At 36.7% G+C, this 22,538-nt stretch overlaps 1 protein-coding gene across 2 annotated transcripts in view; it reads right to left on the bottom strand.

The window, feature by feature from the left end:
* LOC100749487 overlaps nt 1-22,538 on the bottom strand; it is a 45,197-nt gene that overhangs the window by 16,903 nt on the left and 5,756 nt on the right. Inside the window, exon 2 of one of the 2 annotated variants that reach the window (XM_024369533.2) lies at nt 21,528-21,649. The exons of the other annotated variant lie outside the window; for it this stretch is intronic. The gene's annotated coding sequence lies outside the window, so the exon portion shown is untranslated. The remainder of the gene's footprint in view (nt 1-21,527; nt 21,650-22,538) is intronic. 2 annotated transcript variants of the gene reach the window in all.

The following is a 22,538-nucleotide window of genomic DNA, read 5'->3' as shown; positions in this document are numbered from 1 at the left end:
TGGGAATAAAAGAGGCAAAAGTAGTGATTTAAGGAATTACATGTAATAATATATATATATAGATTAATTAAGAGGATCAAGTGGTAAAAAGCTCATTAGTAAGCGAAATAAAGTGTGCACGAAGTTAAAGGGAACATATTCACTTAATAAAGCAAAAGCTGGTCAGAGACAAAAGTGGAGAAGGCAAAGATTGTGGTAAAAGGAAGACGGAAAATGAATTAGTTACGTATATGGTATTAAACTTCGTAGAAACGAACGATGGCAGGACTACAGTAGATGGAATATACTCAGATTACGAACGCCTTTCGGGGTGTCGTCCTCTCTGAGTATTTGTATTTCATAAAAGTTTTATAAAATCAACTAAGTTTTTTGATCTTATTAATTACTTAAAATCTAGCAAGTGGCATTACATTCAATAGATTGTAACACTCGAATAATACAACGCAAAAGAACAACATTCCTCAAATTATGTTTCTAATTAATGTTACATACAGAATCACTTTCAGGCTATTCCGATACGCGATTAAACGTTAGTGCAGAATATTGAATAAACCATAATTATAATTTCGAAGCGACGTGATCATCCGGGAAATTTAATCTATTCCGAAGAACATATGGCGTACTGAGCGTGCTATTTTCAATACATATCTCTCACCACGATAATTGTTCGTTGAATTAATTTTCGAGATTAATTACCACTTTGTGTATCTCGTGGAATGCTTTGTCTTCTATTGTCAAATTTCCACACACATTATACATATGAAGATGCAGATCATCATTATAAATGAACGTTCGATAACAGTCGAGACAAAATATCACTATCTTATTCTGAGGTTAAGAATATTTGCATCTGTTCATTTAACGTTCATTAACCTCTATTATAACATCTGACGCTTTAACGAGACGAAATTTTAGTGGAATTAAATTTTTAATCTTTTTAAATCCATCCTATAATATATACGTGTGCATAATATGTAAAAATATTGGCTGGTCTAAATTTTTGTGAGAAAAGGAGGTGCATTTTCAATGGAGGTTCATAAATATGCGGAACGACGTGTGGTGGCGCGACAAAATTGCGACACTGTACGACGGCCCTGACCGATCCCGGCCACGGAAGCTGCAGATTGATTTGGTAAAGGGTGCACATGACGATACGCATAAATCATTGTTTCAAGGTCCTTCCTTGCATCACACGCGTTTGAACGATGTACGGTTAGAAGCGCATAATATGCAACGCTTTGAGTACGTCTTCAAAGAGAACTCTTGAAATTGATCCTGTGCGAAACAGTGGCTCCCAAACCGGCTGTTTCGGGAACAAAATTCAAGACGAGGACAAAGCCACCGGAAAACTTGTTACTGCAACCTCGTGCTCTCCATTTCAAATTCGACTCTTTAGTCTGTCACAGTGTGAATACACAACTGTCAAACATTTCTTTGAAGAGAAAATGGAATACAATAGGGATAAATTTGGACTTTGTTCACATTGAATTTCAATTGACCTGAATAGATAATGTTCATTCTAAATATTATAAAGATCTAATACCTCAAATATACCCAACCAAATCGAATAAAGCAATGTGTATTTGATTAGACGTCAAAGATATACTAGCTATAAACGTATCTTTTTATAAAGATTGATAAGATAACAATTTCATTTGTCCGAATAACTTTGTTGTTTTCATCTGTTGTCAAACGTGACACGAACATTTTCTTCGTAGTAGATGTATCGACATTGAGAAGATCAATGTAAGGTGTCGTTACAATATCTGGTCACATCACTATTGTTAGCCGTTTCATCGAGTAAGAAGACTAACGAGCCGATCGAGCAGTTCGTCTTCGCAAAAACCTTATATTTGTGATATTACAACCTTGATACTGTGGCGAGGACGACAGAAAAGCGAAGGAACTTTCATCGAATAATAAGATGAAAGAATTTCAATAAATACTTTTTGTGTCGCATGCCCAATAGAATGGAACAAATCCGTATCGTTCAATTTCAGTCATGAATAATTCAGAATTTCTTATATAATCCAGTGACTTTCCATTTTAACTTTAAAACGAGCTACGTGTCGTATACTTTCTCCTCTCGTGTGTTATTCGGTTGATTAAATCGAGGGTTGGATACTGGCGAAAAAGGAACGAGACTATGAAACCGCAACCCTGCGTAATAACATGTCGATAGGTTGTTTGTAAACAGGGCTTAACAAAGTCTGCGATCGCATGCAACAAAAACCGCAACTTCTAGCATTCCTACAGCCTATTGTTGTGGCGACATCGATGAAGAAAGTTTCTAGTATCGCGTTACACTGCTTAGTAGTCCATGTTATTTACGAGATGGAATTACCGTCCAAGAATATGTATTACTAATTACTCATACAATGGGCGTCATCTGCAATCATCGCGATAATAATAATAATAATAAGTGATCGTAATTCAGAAACTGTATTTATGCGTAATGGCCTTCGCGTGAAGCGGCATATCGAGTTAGTCACAATACCACTGGCTATATATACGTATTTATATTCCAAACAAGGCTGAAATCCGAAGACGAGGGGAATTTTATGAACTAGACGAAACATTACGATCCTGTCTTTTTATAAAGAAACTGGCAAAACGTACAGTGGCTGGAAAAGATACCTGAGCACTTCTAGAAACTATCTCCGAATATACAATGTACATAAAAGTTAGAAAATATTTATTACGAATACAATGCATAGGGGCTAAAATTATCTGAACAAACAATTATACATTATATTAATAAACCTCAATATGTGCTCAGTATGTGGGGCAATTCTTAACACTTTTTATATGCTTAAAATGGTTATTCATGCAGTAAACTAATTTTTTACTAAATATATGTTTGCGATAAATATCATGTAACTTAGACATAATACATTTAATGGTTTCAAATTTTATCAGTATAATCAAATTAATTAATTAACGTATACAATCTATACATAAACATTTTTTATGGTAAATGTTCACATACTTTCGCGAGTCACCGCATATATCCTCCATACAATTAAAATAAATCAAGTATCTCCCTGATAACCGTAAACTGAAATTTTTGCACGAACAGTAGTAGCAACGCTGTCTGTAAACAGTTATTATAACTACGACAATTGAAGGTGTCCTTAGGGTAAATTTTATGAGCATGACATCACCCTGAGACATCGAAAGAACCTTCTGAGTTGAAAGAACTCTGGGGGGAGTATCTTGATGTCATATGTCCGGGGGACATATGTCGGCTCACGAAATAATCTCTATCGTGAAAAAGTAACACGGCGATCTCTCCAACCACGAATAACCCTCGACATGTGTTTTGACGATAACTAATCGCCTGTCGTCCACGTGTTCTTTTCTTGAGAAGGGAATTCTCACAATAGGACCTCATGAGGGGGTTTTCTGTTTACCTCTAAGGTAAACTTTTCAATCCTACGATGGCAGCGCGTTTCAGGGAGGTCGAAAAGGTTAAAAATGTATGTTCAGGATTTATTTGGCTCTTTGCTGTTTATACATATATACACGACATTGACTTTTCTACGTTTGAATTTTCAAGAAATGTTCAAGACATGAACGTATAGCATACAGTGAAAAAGGGGGAAAAAATATGTGTTTAAATATTAATAAGAGTTATTGTTTGTAGAATTGAAGTACGTATAAGAAAATGATAAAAAGAAGCATGTCTTTATGACAGGCAAAGATAGCAATCGGGTGCGCGAGTCGATAAACTACCATACATAAAAACGCTCCTTTTAACGAGGAACTGTATTGTTGATTTCCTTTCCCTCCCTGCGCGTTGTAAGGATGAAGAGGGGAACGGAATCAGTTATAATATCCATTTCTATGGAACCAACAGCAACGACTGATATCGAATACCATCGACCTGAGCAACGACGCTACACAGGAAACTGGTCGAGATATCGCTCTACCATATATTCTCACCTTTAATGCTTTAGCCATGAATAGAAAAATATGATATCCAAAATTTTTCTTATATTTTTCCATTACATATTTCCAGGGATATATGTATGTGCAAATATAATAGATGCATATATAAGTTTATAACAATAAAGACTATTTCCATGAAAGTTGAGTCGACACGTTTATTTTCAGAGTTTGTCGGTTGCGAGGTTGGGAATGGTATTATACGTCTCTAGGTGGAGAATGGAAGTTGTCCTCGTCATTCGACTGTAAACTATGGAATTTGGCGAATCTCAAGCTTTCAGGATCTGCAAGCATCCATGGGTATAGGGGGTAAGCAGCGTAACTCTGCATTCTCTGTGACATGTCCGTTGAAAAATCAATTTCGAATAGAAAGATAAATCGAAGAGATGTATAGCGGGTGGCTGCTGCTAAGTTATTCGCCATCTTGCATTGGTGCAACAGATACTTCTATTCATAGATTATTTTTATGTATGAGACTTAAAGCGATTTTACAACATTTTTGTAGGTTTAATTTAATTTTTCGGTAAATGTCATGGTAAAAATTTTGATGAAGAGAAAACTCTATTTTTGAAGGATTTATCTGAACAATGAAAAGCGCCACAGGAAAAGAATATAAAGTAATATAAGAATATATGAAAAGATCGATTGTAAGGCAAAACACAAGATAGCAGTGATCAGACACTGATCATTTTTAAGCGCTTTGGAGTGCCATCAAATTTTTGTAATCTCTCTGTTACGAAACGTAATTAATCTCTTTTCCTCCAATACACTGTGTGCCATGAGCAATAAAATTGTTTATATTAACACAGGCATACATTACCTACTGCGATTTTGAACACAGTGCGTTTCAACAATAATACTTGCAGTAATAAGCTACAATGTATCGGATTCTCTAACTGTTGCGTTTGCTGGGAATAATTTAATTAACGCGCTTTATTAATATGCTTTATATATATATTGCATTCGAAATACGCGTTTGCAATTTGTTGAAAAATCCTGCAATTATATTGTGCTGTTTTTTATTTATTTATCAACAAAATGGAGAAACATTTTCTTTAATCTCCACTTTGACAAATATCAAATAATAACGATGTTCGTTTACAGAAAAATTCTGTTCATGCCTGTATATGCACAATTTCAAACATATCCTTGTTAGTTTAGCGAAAATTAAATGCCTACCAGCTAACAAACATACATCACACTCTGAAATCTTTGAAATCAGTAGACCACGCGGTGGAACGTAACAAGAGTGTATGTATGTGTATATATATATATATAGGAGAGCTAAAAAGAAAGGATGAAATGGGGGAGGGGAATTCGAAATCGTTAAAACCCCAGCGTAACAGAGTACGAAAGTCGTTAAGTTAATTTGACATGTCACTCGGAAAATTCTCTTTAATTACGGAAGTCCACTCGAGTTTTTTCTATAGCAGAACCGTAAGAAAGCTACGTTTTAGAGATTCCGCCCTTATTACTTGGGAAGCGCTTTTTTCTTCAATTATAAAGCACTAACGAAATAAAAACATGGAAAACAGTCACAGAAACGACAGAGGAAAAATCCACCAGCAACCAACGTACACTATGCTCGCGATTAAGAAAAAGCCAAGACAAAAAAAAGTAGAGCTGAAGATGAAATTTCTACAGTGAATTCTGACAATGGAAAAAAACATTTAACTGCGCGAAGTACGTCATTCGAAATTGCCATTTGATTTACATTCACACGATATTGCTATTTCTGAAGGAAAATGTTATATTAAACATAAATATATAACTTCTGCCAAAAAAATATCAGATGTCAAATTAACTTGACCAATTGAAGGAACTTGACAAAATCACATAGAAGCTCCGCTCCCCCAGCGGCTGAAACCCAAAAATTATATTAAACACGAAAAATGTAAAGCGCCTACACATATTATAGCATGGCTACGTCGTACCGTTGTGTATCGGTACCTTTGCCTAAAACATCATTACAAAAATTCACCGTTTATTGTGAATACCAAAATGTATTTAAAATTGTATCTTCGCTTTAATAAACATTTAGAAAAAAAAAAATTGAAGGGACTTAGAACTATTGTAAACCTCTCAGTTCATAACACGAACCGAATATTATTACTAAAATGAGTTATCATGTATCTAAAACGGTTTTTGGGTCGTAACGGAGATAAGCTTCTCTAAGTCTAGTTATACCTAGCGAGGAAATCGCACTTTGTACGAACTTGCTTTCTTAAATACGTTACGAGCAGACAGATACTGTTACGACCGTTCGCGGAGAGACGCGGTCGCTAGGAAAACGCGTCAGCGAGAGGCGTAAATTCTCGCTACGATTATGTTAATCGACGCCGCGAAATAGCCGTTCCCCCGTTTCGGTTAAGATAACAGAGGTGGTTTAATGAATGTAACACTGTATTAACAGGTTAACATAAAATAATATATTTTACAATAATATGATGAATATATTACAGAAAGTTGACTCGACTTTACGATATCTTTAGATGAATTCGTTAGACTATTTGATTTTGCCCGTCAGATTTCTCGATGTGTAACGTTTGACTCGTCAGAAGGAACTGAACGCCCTTCGATTATTCCTTTGTCTCATTTGGAAGACGATCCCCACTATGCTCAGGTCACGCCACCGCTCGCGCCTATGATCACGTATGCCTCTTCTAGTGTGAAAAACGTAACGGTCAAAAATCGACGTTTCTAGAGCTCGCTGCTTGGCGACAACTATGCTCTCGTCGATACATTGTATATGATCCGGCGGGCAGATAAGACGGTTTGCCTGCGACGTTGTAGGATCGCGAGCGACGATTAGAAAATACAGCCTGTGGTAAGCCTCGTGGCGTAACAGATACATATTGTTAGTCTCATCGACGTAGAACCAACAAAACGCTACCCTAACCTATGTGCATGTAATACGTTCGACGCTACTTCGTACGTCTCCGCTGGAACGATTTTATTCGATCAAATTTATATTCCCTTTGATAACACGTAACATTCGTTTGATTCATTTCCCTTTTGGAGACGATATTATCGACGAAAATCAGACGTTGGAAATTTCGAGCAGTCCGCTCTGCATATTTGACCAGTAGGTTAAAAGAGAGGAAGGAAAAAAGGGGTTGGGGAAAGGAAAAACAAAGATAGAAACTTCAGTGAGGTAATTATAAGAAGGAGAAAGCTTTTTAACCTAATGCGTTTTCAGCTTAATCCAACCAAAATTTATCAAAAAGATCAATACATTTATAGAGAATTTACATACGCACAAATTTACAAAATGTAACATATAAGAATATATAAAATTTACAGTGCTCATTGTAATTCTAAGGAGGTGAAACAGATTTCTAATTGAGTTCTATTTCTTTAAATGTGTTCATAAAAATATGAATCTATATAAAAGTCCACTGTCTAGTAATACAATACACCTTTGGAAAAGAAGAAAAACTGAAATAAAATAGTGAAAATTGAGAAAAGTCACTAAGCTGCATAATTAGCCGCAGTGACAGTGGCGCGAGTATAGATTCAGTGCAACAAGAGGGAGAGAGAGTCCTGGCGACACTTGTCGGCGTGGTTAACCAAGGAAATTCTGTTTAATTAGAGAAACCCACTCGAGGCTTTCTTGTGGAGAAAGCTATTTTTAAAAGATCCCTACCCCCTTCCAGACCACCCTCGCCGTATCCTTCCTTCTTCTTTCTCTCGCTCTGTGTGCATCGTGGAGCCCAGCAATGCGGCTTTGCTTTTGTTTACAGAGGCGTGCCAGATAGAACCGACGCGATGTTGAGAAAATGAACAGACACACGAAGGTGACAAAGGAAGGTAAAAACTCGTGTTGGTGGAATCTCGTGGCAGAGGAAAGTACTTATGTGTATGTAGTATAGGAGTTCACACATTGGAACACGATGCGTTCTTTCCGCCATGATGGAAGCTCGGATTAACAGATTCTTTGAAAATGTCCTGGAAGATAACAAGAGGCGGCATGTTGCACGGAACAGCTACCATACGAACTCTTTGAAGCTCGTTTACTAATTTCCAGATCTTTGTACTTATACACTTTGTACTTATATACTTTGTACTTATATATGTCTTAAGAAATTTCGAAGACGTAACAGGTTAGGAGAGATTCAAATGAATGAAAGCTTTGATGAAGGAGTGTAAAGCATACGTGTATGTTCACCTTGTTTGTAGTTTGGTCTTAATTACAGTCTTTCGTAGCTTTGATCATTACTGGAAAGTTTATAAAGTGACGTTATATAGTAGAAATATAAAGGGGAATATAATTGCATCGAATATTCACTATCGATTTCGTCGCTGATAACACTGCTCAACACGTATTTAATTTTGCAACCTTCAATAGGCGATTTCTATAGACCGCAGAGAGGTAAACACGAACCCGCAAAATGTTTTTACCGAGAACCCACAGTTTAAAAAAAAAAAAATTTTTAACATAATTGCAAATTTTCAATTTCGGAGATGTTTTGTGCTTCTACATTAGCAGCTAGTGAGTTGCAATTGAGACGAAACAATTCTGTGGACATGCCTTACATTTTTCAATTTATTTCAAAAACTAAAAGCCTAAAAGAAAATGTAACTATAGCATGTGATGTAGCAGACGTTCATGCTAAGAAAAGCATCGAGAAAAGCTGAAAAATCATGGTTTGTTTCCAATATAAAAGCGAAAAACTTTGGCAAAACACGCAGCAACGATAATGGTACTCAATACTGGAGGATAACAGGCGCGCGCGTTTAGCGATTCTATTACGCCGAGCGGCAGACGAGGGAACCGCCAACATTGAGTATCACTGTCACTGCCATGTGTTTTGTTACTGTTTCGCTTTTATATTGGAAACCAAACACGATTTTCTACTTTTTTTATGCTTTCCTGAACAGAAATGCCTACTCTATTGCGTGCTATGGTTAAATTATCCCCCAGATTTTTAGTGTTTGAAATAAACTGAATAATATAAGCAAAAAATAGCGTGTTTTAGGTGTCCTTTTCACTTCGATCATTATTTAAACATATGTAAATGCTTAGATGATATTTTCGAAAATTGTAGATTTTAGGAAAAAATGGTTTGCAGATTCGAATTTATCTCACATATGTCTAGAAGAATCACCTATTAAAGGTTACAAGAACGCAAAGATCTGCTTTTCTGAATTATCCGTGAATATTAATTCTTCTGTTACTTTGAGTATTTAATATATTTAATACTTGCAGTGATCCTTTATACGTATCCATTATATTGATTATCTCAAATATCGAAAATTCGGCTTATATTGTTTCCCAATAAAAAAATATTTTTAACAAAAATGTTAATGTCCGACTGAGTGGATATATCTTACAATCGGTGAACACATTTTATTATTGTAAAGGACACTTAACGTCAAAACTATTCCAATGACTGTCAAATTGATCTCCGGTGCACGGTACGAATAAAAAGTAGAAAATAGAAAAAGGAAAAAGAGTATAAAAAGTTACTGTGAAAACAAACAAATACAAAAAAAGTTAAAAAAGTAATTGATTTTCATGAAGAGTAAAGGTTAAAAGTGCCAACAACCCCTGTGGCAGGTTAAAATCTACCAGGCGTCTAACAATAAAAAAAAAACTGTGCTGTGAAAGGTAATTGAAAACCGTTACTATTTGTCTTGTATCCAGAAAGAAGAAAAAGCGGCGTTGCCACCAGTCGGAATTGACAAAATTATCGGTACACTCCAGTAGATATCGTGGAAGCCGAGAGACAATACAGCAACTTTTACCTTTGTCGAGACTCGTCGTCTCATCGATGGCCATTGTGTCACGTTCGATGACAGAGGCGTGTGTACTGTATACTGTGTACATAACATATACGCATTCACATTCGAAAATTGAAAAGGAAGCTTGAAAACATGCGAGACTCAGCTCCCTTTAGAATGGAATGTCTTCATAGGAATGAGTATTCGCCAACAATTGCACTAAAATTTTCATTAGATTAGAAAAAATGTATCGGGTGTTTTGAATATTCAAATTAATCTATAACATTTTAATATTAAATATATATCCACATATTTCAAACACTGAAGATATACATATAGCACTTTACTATAGTTTACTAGTTATAGTAGTTTAAAGTATTTTAACATTTAATATAGAAATGAAGTTAAAAATGGAACTTCCAAATTCTGTATAACACACACATAATACATATATTCATAAAAGTATTTTCAATAATTAGTCGTATACTTTTATAAACTATTGTAAATCGTAAATATCCATATAAATTTGATATTTCTTGAACGTTATGTATGCTCTACAAAAATAAGAAACTTCAACATTTTGAGGTTAGCAAGGAATTCATATCACGATTATTTGCAATTTGCCTCGGCCACGAGAACAATTTATTTATTATCCGGCACGTTCCTTAATCCAATTTCAACAAAGTTGCGAAATATTGCCGGCTGTGAGCTAAATTGTAATCAAACGGGTGATCGTTGCGTATGATACACGCGTTTGCATGCACGCGGGCATAGTTCTAAATTAAGGCGATAACCAGTACTATATTTGGATATCCTCCATCAACGCACAGCGATAACGCTGGAATCGTTCTCTTTGTCAAAACTTCCTACCAATTCCTGAGCGATGCAGATTTTGACGTAAACACACACAGGTTCGTGCATTCGCGAAGTCATTGACTCCTGTTGAAAAAAAGAAGAGCAAAAAAACCCTGAAAATAGTAACCAGCACAGGGTAAAGCAGGAAATGTGCCACGTCCCACTTGGCAGCACTCCTGATTTGGAAATGTTGCATACGTAAGCGCAATAAAGGAAATAGAAACCGAGCGAGTGAGGTTAGGTAAGCGGTGGAGATGAACGAAACGGGAACCGCTCCTGAAGTCCAATTAAATTAACGACACAAACACGTGCAATTGAAAAACATCGTTCAACTGACAAGGAGTTACATATTTGTTGATGAATCAAGGCTGTCAGCTCTTATAATTTAATATTCAGATGTCTTACAAGTATTCGAAACTATAATACCGTGTACGAGTTAATCGATTTCGATTAGTCTAATCGAACATGTTGGGTCATAAGATACATTTAGATATTAATTAGTAAACTGCGGTTGTTTATACATTTTGGGGAAATTTATAAGTGCAAAGATCCGCAGAATGTATACAATAAACAAGAATATCCAAAACGAAGTACTTTTTATAGTATTTAGTGAATGAATGAAACAAATTTCTTATTTGCATCCAAGTCTTTAGTTATATTTATGAAAATATGGAAATGCATAAACATTCGCAATATATTTATTAGGACTTTAAATTTAATTTTGTTTCCATTCAAGTAGCTTGCTATATAGAGCAATATTTACATCTTTTTTACGAACATCCGATTAATTGACGGAATTATCTTTGGATATTTAATTCCATAATAAACGAGCAATATCTCATATCAATATTTCTACCTTTTCCAAGGAAATTCCGTAAAAACAAACAAGAACCACCTTCGCCAATAATATTCTCACCTTTGACCTTTGTCTTTTAGTAATTCTGATAATATTGATATTTACATATTCGAATTAATTAAAAATGGGACACACGAATTCATATCTACACAAATTAACATTTTAATAATGAGAGTAGAAAGTTCAACTTCCCTGAGCAATATATCTACATTTTAGATATTTGAACTAGTAAAATACCAGAATACAATTCAAATATATCGTAAATATTGCAAAGAATCTCGACTGGGACTACTTGGCGTCCGAATTGATTTTTCGTCGGTAGAAACCGTGCAATGGCCGAAACGTCTACGGGCTGGATGAAATTGACAAAATTATCGAGAGCAACGAAGTGGAGACGAAGACAATGAGACAATAAATGCGCGTTTCCCTTTGTCGAAGTTGCTCATCGGAGCTATTGTCGCGTTGCGACGCGATGCGCGGCCGTCATCGCTTTCCGACTTCGGACGAGACACTTTTCCGGTATCCAGGGTGCAACCAAATCGGCCGAAGTAACGGGAATCGAGTTTATGGGAGTTAGAGAGTGGCAGACACGCTGGTGATATACAGAAGGCAATCCTTAATCGTGTGTCAACGTTGAGGAGGAGCAACGCGCCTTCTATGCAAATGGAAATGGAAAAACTAATGCACTTTAGGGGAAACAGTTTATTCTATAATCCGGGTTCTCAACTTGTCGCGATTTTCAACGGGGCTATAAAGCATTTTTTTGGAGATTGTGATTCTTATTTTTAGTTGTAATTACACATTATTTTTATAGAAAATTTTATCATACAAACATTTTCTATACCTATTTTTTTAATATATGTCGGAGAAGAGTCAGGAATGGGGTTGTGGGCGTTTGATAGACCTCCCTTGGAATTGGCCATCGTTGTGTTATAACGAAGATACGGCCTGGTACTACGAGTATGAACACTACCGATTCGACAATCAACAGCGGTGGTTGGGCACTTGCGATGTTAGTGACGTTGGTCTTAGGTTCGATAACGAATCCACGATCAACGGGATGATAGATATACTTGCTCTAACTCAAACGTTTTTTTTTTTTTTATTTATTTATTTACATTTTACAATTTGTCCAGTAGGACATTTGATAAAATATTATAGCTTAGTGATTTAGTAATATAACATGTGGATGGCTACCCCCAGTGGGATACCATCTTCGAATTTGACTGATTTATTAACTTAAACGTGTAATACTCACAGATCGTAAGGCGCTACTCTCTTCGTCGATGAGATCGCAAGAAAGAATGACTTTAATTGTTTAATTACGACTGTAAACTTTAATTACAATTTTCCCGAAGTTCCAGAGGGAAGGCTCCGGTGTCCTTTCATCTCCGACATATAGATATTGTTCGGAATTTTAGTTGGCCGTCCGTTTATGGCACGGATAGGTCCATTTCCCTCATTAGGAAATTCCGAATGACTGGTCCTCCCAGGGCAGTAAACATAATAACGCGAGGCCAGGAAAAACCCAGGCAAAGACCGATCTGTTTGACCTGACCGCTTGCTCTCTAGTCGATAATACGCAACAGATATATTGCAATATTCTACTGTAGAATAGTTGTAATATTGACTTTTATAGAAAATATAGCTATACAAAAATGTTCGATAATTATTTAGTTCAATGTAGCTACATAGATTACGGATTTTCCGGCTGTTAAAGAGTATAATAGATAAATAAGATGGGTAAGATTCTAAAACGATAGGAAAATTCTTGTAAAAATTCTTGTGAAAATTCTTGTAAAAAATTCTAAAATTGTAATAGATTCAATTTCTATAGATTTAATTCAATTTTTTCAATTTTAATTTGTTACAGAAATTGTAATAATACAATTTTTGTGAAAGGTAACTGTCCTATAATATAGGCCTTCCATATACAGGGTGGTTGGTAACTGGTGGTACAAGCGGAAAGGGGGTGATTCTACGCGAACAAAGAAGTCGAAAATATAGAACAAAAATTTTTCTTTCATTTTTTAAAAATTTTTTTTCATTTTTTTTTTTTTTTTTTTAATTAATTTTAATTTTTCCATCAAGACAACGATCTACAATGAGATCCGTTATAACGAGACGTGATAAAGTGCACGCGTACCGAGCGAAAATTCAAAGTCGATTTCCTCGAAAACAAAGCCTCGAACGAAAAATCTTTATTCTATATTTTCGACTTCTTTTTTCACGTAGGATCGCCCCCTTCTGCTTGTACTACCAGTTACCAACCACCCTGTATAATATGAGCTTTGAGATTTCAATCGGAGTTCATGTACCAACCCTGAAGAGAGGAGCAAAGCCCGGTAGCTTGAAAGGTCACTTTGGACAATGTTGAACTACTACGAGTAAAGGATTATGTTCCGGCGATGAAAGATATGTTTCGAGAAAATTCTGGCCTATAGAAACCAGATTGAACAGTGTCTGCAATAACGTGTCTTTTGAACTTGCAACTTAGTACGTCAAACTTCTGAAATCTCTGGATAGATATTCTTTGTCTAAGCAAACGATACTTCTCGCAGCATCGTGTAATCCCCAAGAGAGAGAGAGAGAGAGAGAGAGAGAGAGAGAGAGAGAGAGAGAGAGAGAGAGAGAGAGAGAGAGAGAGAGAGAGAGAGAGAGAGAGAGAGAGAGAGAGAGAGAGAGAGAGAGAGAGAGAGAGAGAGAGAGAGAGAGAGAGAGAGAGAGAGAGAGAGAGAGAGAGAGAGAGAGAGAGAGAGAGAGAGAGAGAGAGAGAGAGAGAGAGAGAGAGAGAGAGAGAGAGAGAGAGAGAGAGAGAGAGAGAGAGAGAGAGAGAGAGAGAGAGAGAGAGAGAGAGAGAGAGAGAGAGAGAGAGAGAGAGAGAGAGAGAGAGAGAGAGAGAGAGAGAGAGAGAGAGAGAGAGAGAGAGAGAGAGAGAGAGAGAGAGAGAGAGAGAGAGAGAGAGAGAGAGAGAGAGAGAGAGAGAGAGAGAGAGAGAGAGAGAGAGAGAGAGAGAGAGAGAGAGAGAGAGAGAGAGAGAGAGAGAGAGAGAGAGAGGAATTTGAAAGAAACAAGTGACACAGAAGGGACCAGGAAAATCGAAAAAGGTAGATGAGGAAAAGAGCAACATCAGAGTAGAGAAATTGGATCTCAAGGCAGCAAAATGTTCGATAGAGGCTAAAAAATTGAAACGTCGGTGAAAGGACAGAAAGGAGACAGAGGAAGGTATAAAATAAAAGGCGGCTGGCCACGCGACAAAGCAAAGGATAAAGATATATGTATAGTCTGTTAAAGGGACAAGAAGAAGACCCTAGAAAAGGAGCTAGATAGAAAAAGGACGAAAAAAAGGAAAAGGGAAACTTGGGTAAAGATTGCGCCTAAAAGAAAGGTGGAATATAGTAGTACTATAGGTATAGCAGTGGATGTATCGGGAGTGTCACGAGAACAACTCAAGTAGGATGCAATACCGAGTTTGCTGGAGGCAGTAAAGCAGATAATGCGTCGTCAGATATAGACCATGCGGTAGCTCGACACAAGCAGCCACCAGTCTCGACATATCCATGTAGGGGACGTTGCTCTTGGATCCAGATCTACATGCTTCTCTATTACATTCGTTTCCAAACCACGCATCTTTCGCGAAAACACCCTTTCTCGGAATTATTAGAGCAACTTTGATTACGCTACTTCTCTACGCAAATGAAATGCTTCAATTATGAGACATGGTTCGAGAACAATGAATTCTTTTAAAGGAGAAGAGCAAGACTAACTTCTCTGGAAAACAGTTTTATTTTTTTTAATACGCTAATTTTCAAAAGTTTTGGAATATTTATCAATAAAAATATAAACTCGGACCAAAGAAGACGTTTTTATTCTTCGAATTTCTCTTTCCTCCAAATTTCCATTTTTATTAATAAATATTTCAAAGATCTATTTTATAGAAAGGTTTTGCAAATGAAAATTCTAAAACGTTGCTATATCATGCATACAGCTGTAGATATGGTAGCTCCACATCGATAACTGTCGCCACCTAACGCTTTAATTTATGACCACGCTATATCGTTTCCACTAGCTATACATCTTCAGTGAGAGATAGACAAATAGCCCAATAATGTTACTTGATTACCTAGAGATTACTGAAATCTTCTGAATACCCTTTCTCTGGCTAGTCTGGTTATTTACCTTATCTCATTTCTTTACTGCACATATGTACCTTCATGATGAATCAAGATGTGCGTAATCGTGATACAAGTTGATCTTAGGACAACAGGAATATACAGTCGTTATTGCATCCCGTGTGCAGTTTCCTCCCTGTATTTGGACGCGGATTAGCCCGTGGATATCGAAGTCATTAGATGGCGATGAAACTTGGTTAATATGGACATTTATGGTACGGCTGATACGGTATAATTGTACGGGCATTATGGGTAATCAGTAGGAAGTTGATTAGCTCTTGACAATACTAATAGTGATGTTTGTTCAATACTTATTTTTACTATGAAGTAAACAAAATTCATTCTTACTACGAAGAAGACGAAAGAACAACTATATTAATGAATCCGATTTCATAGAAAACACAGCTTTTAATTGGACCTAATTTGACATAACCTAACATCTTCGGTGGAATTAACCATCAAATACACCAAATCCAAAAAATTCTGTTATAGCACATTTATGTAACAATCAAAAACAAAGAGATAACCGAATGTTCTCGGGATAGAAACTATCCCAGTAGAATCGTTACTCGATCGAAGCAAACAGAGCGAACGAGCCCCTAGAGCAAACGAAACGGTGGGAAAATATTTTTGTCCGGTAGGCGCCGCCATCATACAAACGTAGTCGTTGATCCTAAAAAATTCGCACGTAACCATCCGCGAGTGGCCTTTGAAGGCCATCCATTTCTTTGAAGTCGGGTTCGTTGCAAGCCCCAGTGTACCCGTATATTTTTAGTTACCAGTTTCTCCTTTCTTGTATATTACCGGGCTAGCCGTGCTGTAAAGGGCCATTTCTGCCCGTGGCCCGGATAAATGGCCAAGTGGAGGCGTGCATGCCGCTCAAAGCCGTATTCACTCAAATCTACTACTCTCATCTGCTTGCATTATATGTAAAAATCCGATTTTCCCTTATCCATCTATATTTTTTTTCCACTTCAAGAGGCAAAGAAAGAAAGAATCAGTTATGTATGCTATGTAAAAAATTATTCAGTTATTTATTTGTTTTCAACAAAATGTATTGCAATTATTATTAAATTACAGGTGAACTAAATTGATTTCATTATTTTATAATCATTAGACTGTAGATGTTTATACAAATTCTAATTTTTATTGATACAACTAAAGAAATGAAATCTAAATAAAAATTCATTTCTAGCTTCTAAATATTTTAACATATGCGTTATATTTTAAATATTCTATGTATTTTTGTATGCTACGTATATGCATTTCTTTTAAACTTTCCTATTATTAAATGTAGTGATGTTGATCGCAAACAATAAAATCATTGTCGTTTGATTCATCCGTAGCCGTTATTTGAAGTAAATCCTATCAAAAGTAAACAAGTATCCCGATGCTTTTCGCAGTAATACATATATTTACGAAAGTATTTCGGTATACGAAACTGTTATCGAGTATCGTCTGCGAGGGTATGTCCAATTAAAACTTTCTCTTGCATCGTTTCTGTACGAAATATGCAAATGTGAAGTATAAGGCAGAGACATAGAGGATGGGCTTGAAAAATCTGTTCCTAAGAGAAGTATTATAACGCTTATAAAATAATGAGCTTGAATATTATCCACAGTTTTTCTGTCAGGCAGCCCCCTATATTCCTGTTCACATGAATAATTCATGGACGGAAATGAATAATAAAATATTACGAATCGTCGATGTACCGAGCTGCCTAAGTGCCACCTATTTCGCTGTTTTTACGCGTGTTGCGACCACGATTACCGACACGGACGAGCTGCATCAGATTGTAACACCGTGTTACCACCGAAAGCAATGATGTCCAATAGCCTGGTCATTCGCCGAGTATCTGCAGCTCGCGTTGCTAGTTTCGTACCAGGTTGGCAATCAAAATTTTTCCCGGTGTATTACATTTTTTTTATTTCAGACAATATAATTTACTACTTAAAAAATTTTCCGAAATGAAGTTTTTATTTTTTTCCTTTTCTTACTCTTTTTTTTTTAGAACTCGTTTCGCAGAAATCTATATTTTATCAAAAATTCCGTTTGATCCTATTAGTTTTTTCATTTTTTTTTTTTATGTTGTTCTGTATTATATTTTTTCATAATTATTTGATTTATAACAACTTGAATAATTTTAAGAAATCATCTGTCTACATTAAGACTGCTATAAGGTAGTAAAAATATATTTCGACTATATTTGACAAGGCAAGAGGAAAGCATCACGCGTTCGGCAGAGGTTAAAGATAATTCGTATCGGTGTGCTATTGCGACTTCCTTTTTTTCAGTATACTGACACATCAGGTTTTTCGAGCAATCGTTTTCACTACTTATCGAAAAACGGATATCAAGGTTACTTACTGATTTTGCTTTACAAATAAATAAAATATAAACAAAGCTTCATATGCGAGTCATTCGTTATACAGAATAAAAACAAACTTCTCACCGGGAAGTAATAAATATTTTTTTCAAAACGGTCAGGCACTTAGTTTCAAGTAGAAACTAAAAATAAAACAAAACGCTATTGAAAGATAAATCTAAAATTAATGATTATGTATTCTGAAAGTGATAAGAGTGATAATAAACCATCATAAATTCATTAAAAATATTCTATTACCAAAAAAAGACAGCGACAAAAAATCGTCACAAAAAAGATTCCGAAATAATCAAAGTATCATAACTATATCAAAAAAAGCATCTCCTCGTTCATTAATCTTCCGAAAGATAAGGAATATTTTTAGGAGTACCCTACTCGAGTTCAAAATTCATCATCGAGTCACATAAAGAGCCATTTTTATGTACAATAGTAAACGGACTTATGAGGCGAAAATCGTTTCCCGATTTCTTGCTGATCATAACGGAGGTCGAATCGGGAGTGGAGGGGGAGTGGAATTTCAGCATGTCGCGGTCTTCGATAAGATCAATTTAATCGAGAGTACAAGAAAGTTCGCAGGAGTCCAAAGGGGACTTCCACCCCCCCCCCCCTCTTTTCTTCTTCTTCTTCGCCTTTACCGTTCGCTTGTCGAAGCAAACACCGAAAATCCGGGTCAGTGCACATCGTCACAAAGAAATCTACAGCCTACCGTCGCCATATAATTTCGCGATTCCGCGTAATTACTACTGATGACACAATAAATTCCTATCTTCTGCCCTAAGAATCTTCAATTTCCGCCCTTCAACCCCTATAACCGGTCCATCCGGTACATGTGTCTCCTCGACGTCCCTCTTATTCCTCTCGCAAAGCCTCCTTCTTTTCTTCTCTCTTACTCGTTTCTTCCCGTCGTCTCTTAAGGAGAACCTGGTTTTCTCCGGCGAAATACAAATTTGTCCGGGAGTGTTTGAAAAAGGAAGAAGAGGAAGAAGAACGAGGAAGAAATGCTCGGGGGACGAGGCGCGGAAACGCAAATGCTCGCAGCGACCCGGTGAATCATTTATCCGCGTCGTTCGTTCCGCGAGCCCAGCGACAGAATCTTTCTTCCGTTGGCCTCTTTGCTCGCCTCTTCCGGCGCATTGTGAACCCTGTCCCCTGCGATTCCCTTTCCTCGCCGTTTTCGTTTCCCTGTTGGGAGACTACTGGGAGGAGACTCTGGATCTGTGGATTACCCGGGACTCGGTTTTCTTCAATTATTAATCGTCTTTTGCGGTTCTGGTTGAGTTGCTGTTATAGTGAAAAGAGAGAGGAAACAGAGAAACAGAGTGGAACGGATGAGTTTCGTTAAACGTTGCTAAAACAATTTCGTTGAGCTGTTAGAATGATTAATCTGCAGGGAAATGAGTATATATTTATGTGTTTGATAGGAAGTTGTTTCGTGTAGTTAGGTTGTGGTCGATGTAAATCTATTTGATTCTAAGTGGATACAATTTAAGCGGTCTCAAGTGACCCGGGATGCTAGAGAGGTCTTTCCAGGGTTAAATGCTCCACTATTAGAGAACTTGGCTCTTTTAGTCCAATCAGTGACTTGTACGTGTGCTAATGTATATACTCTAATACCGTGCCATTGATGTTTCTATCTCGTATATTCTAGTGTCAAATTTTTTCTCTGTTACTTATATTTAATTATTTTCTTTCCAAATGATAATAGTATGAAGTTGCTCTATACATTTAAATTACATCGCGTATTAATAACGTTCACTCTGCGATGGAAAGATGCTTTTGAACTTCTAAGGAACCAGTTCATTTTATTATCCAAATATCTACCAAAGTAACCTAAACTCGAGTCTTTCCACTTACTAACCGAATATGTTTCCCTACCACAATTTTAGATTACATATGTGTCATCAGTAAATAATATTACGTGCAAGTACATCTTCAGTGCGTACAAAGTACCGAACTTTAAACACAATTTTCTCTCAAAATTTCAACTATATATTCGCAACACTGTTATATAAAGCGTGTAGCTTTCATGTCTACTAATTGTTTCATTCCCTTTCATTCACAACTTGCTACATCATCTTCCACTTTCCTTCTTCCATTTATTGTTACACCATTATATTATACACTAATGCAATTTCTGTTAATTTCAGTTTAAAGTGCTTGAAGCAAAAAAGATGAAAAATAAATGAAATTATGCTCTTCAAAAGATTCGACAGAAAGATTAATTCGACGAAGAATTGGAGGAAGAATGGCGAACGAAATTTCGAGATCCCACGGCACACGACACTTGACATTATCTTCGCTGCGGTCGTTTTAAAACGAAACGATGCTGCTCGTTGGAAACGCGGCTGCAATTTCATCTATATACATCTACGTCTGGGGACACTTAAGTCGCGAAAGGGATGACGAGGAACTCGTCCATGCAAATTGACATTAATATGCAATTGGAACAATAGATCCCAATTAATTATCTCTGGTTAATTGGGATGCCGTGCCGTGCTGCACGACGTCTTAACGAAGTTACCATGCATTCCCCCTAATTTGGTAGCAAAACGATACGAAATTGCGCGATGTTGCCGGAGAAAATTAATATTTACCACGGTAATTTCAAGCACGCGTGCATCTTTCATTTACATGCGATACCAACGTGTTGAAATTATTAAAATTGCCGATTTGTTGTTACCATGATAAATTCCAACGATATATTTTATCATCTTCGCCACCGATGCATCATTTACGTTTCATCGAATGTAAAATTTGATTTTTATAGCTATAATTGCGCTATTCTATTCTATGATAGGAGGAATTGTTTTGAGTTTTAGAGAATATGGATTGAAAATTCATTTACCAGACTGAACTACCTATATTGTACAGACACCATTAAAGTAGATGCTCATTAAAGTAAATTAGCTATTTGACGAACATTCAGTTACTTACACGTGAATCATTAAACTGATTTCGCCAATGACTACGGAAACAATGAACTTCGCGCCTTATGACTAGTATTTTTAGATTGTACTCGTCAAAAGCCCCCTCGCCCTCCTCCGGTGAATATTCGCAACCTAACCTCACACATCCCTACTATAAGATAACACCAACAATAATAATCGTAATTACTACAGTCACGAAGAGCATTTGATGGAATCGAGTGTCGAGCCTGCAAAACCGGTAACCAGATCACCAAGCTAGGGGATCTCGTTTGAAACCCAAGACAACTGACCAAAAGTAGAGTCGAGAAGAGGACGCGAGCGAACGATTATTCGGCGAGCGTTAAGCGAACCGACTTGGAATCTAGATGCTTCCGATAAGGCCGTGCCAGCGACACGTTGCTGTCGTAGGATTTGAAGGGAAGCGAAAAAGAAAAGGTGATGTGGAGGTAAACGACGAAGAAAACGGGAAAGAGGAGAGAGAGAGAGAGAGAGAGAGAGAGAGAGAGAAGAAAGGGGAAAAAGGTGGAAGAGAGTCGCGTTAAGCCGGGATAAGAAGCGTCTTACGGTGAGATCGTTACGAGACGATCCATTTTCCTTGCAGCGGCTAGGAAAAGATCACGAAACGAGGAAGGAAGGAAAAGAAGGGGCGACCGTTTACATACCGTGGTATTTCCGGTACCGTATCTTCCGGCTATTCGAGAGAACCGGGGAAGCTTCGCTGACTCTCTCTTTTCTATCCCCTATGAGCAACAAGACACCTCGTCGTTTCACCTCTGATGCTTCTCTGTTACAAGGCGAAATTCTCGTTAAAATTTCGATACAATCCCCTAACTCGTAAAAAGGTACTATTCCTTTTTCGATTTTTTTAGTTGTGATACTTAACTTAATGTTTGGAATGGTTTGAAAGGTTATCAATATATGAAGTCATTAACATAGGTCTCATGTATAATTACTTACTAACCTATGATTCTATGACGAATGACAATTCATAGATTTGACTTTTGTTACATAAGTAGAATAAAACAAGAAGATTTCTAATTTTAATTGTACAAAGTATTTTTACTTTTTGCTTTTTGTGCTCTAACTGTAGGTTTTCAGTAGGATAGCTTTTAGTGTTTATATGAGATTTATATACTTCCTATTAGAGGAAGCACGGGAAGAGAAATGTTTGAATAGGGGAAGATTATCTTTAACCAAATAAAGATATCGCGTTAACATTAGTGAAATGAAAATAACGGGGATACGTTTCACCGATTTGTCAAGAGATTTTACTTTATTACAGGATTTCATAGACGATACCTTGTATACTTGCGTAATGAAATGGAGAATTTCATAAAAAATGGGATTAATCAATTTGTCCTCTGATAGGTTCAAATATAGAATCTGATAACAAATACTTTATTAGAAAATAATGGTACGTGCAAATATTTTTTGTAGCTACTATTGTATAGAGTTGAAATAATAACACAAACATCGCGTGCAATCTGTGTGTTCTTAGTTCTGTCAACGAAATTTCAAGACAGTTGCCGGATGGATCGTTCTCGTAAGGTAATTCGGAAAAGGAGGTTATTCCTCGGGCGTGAAAAGTGTTCACTTGTAGCTATTACGCGTTATATATTGCGCCTGGCTGTAATACTTGGTGAAAGGGTTAAAACCCCGGACAGAACGAATAC

Source organism: Bombus impatiens, unplaced genomic scaffold, assembly GCF_000188095.3.
Source record: "Bombus impatiens unplaced genomic scaffold, BIMP_2.2 scf_0582, whole genome shotgun sequence".
NCBI classification, from domain to species: Eukaryota; Metazoa; Arthropoda; class Insecta; order Hymenoptera; family Apidae; genus Bombus; species Bombus impatiens.
Note: the sequence above shows the minus strand (reverse complement) of the source record. Positions and strands in the feature narration are given on the sequence as shown.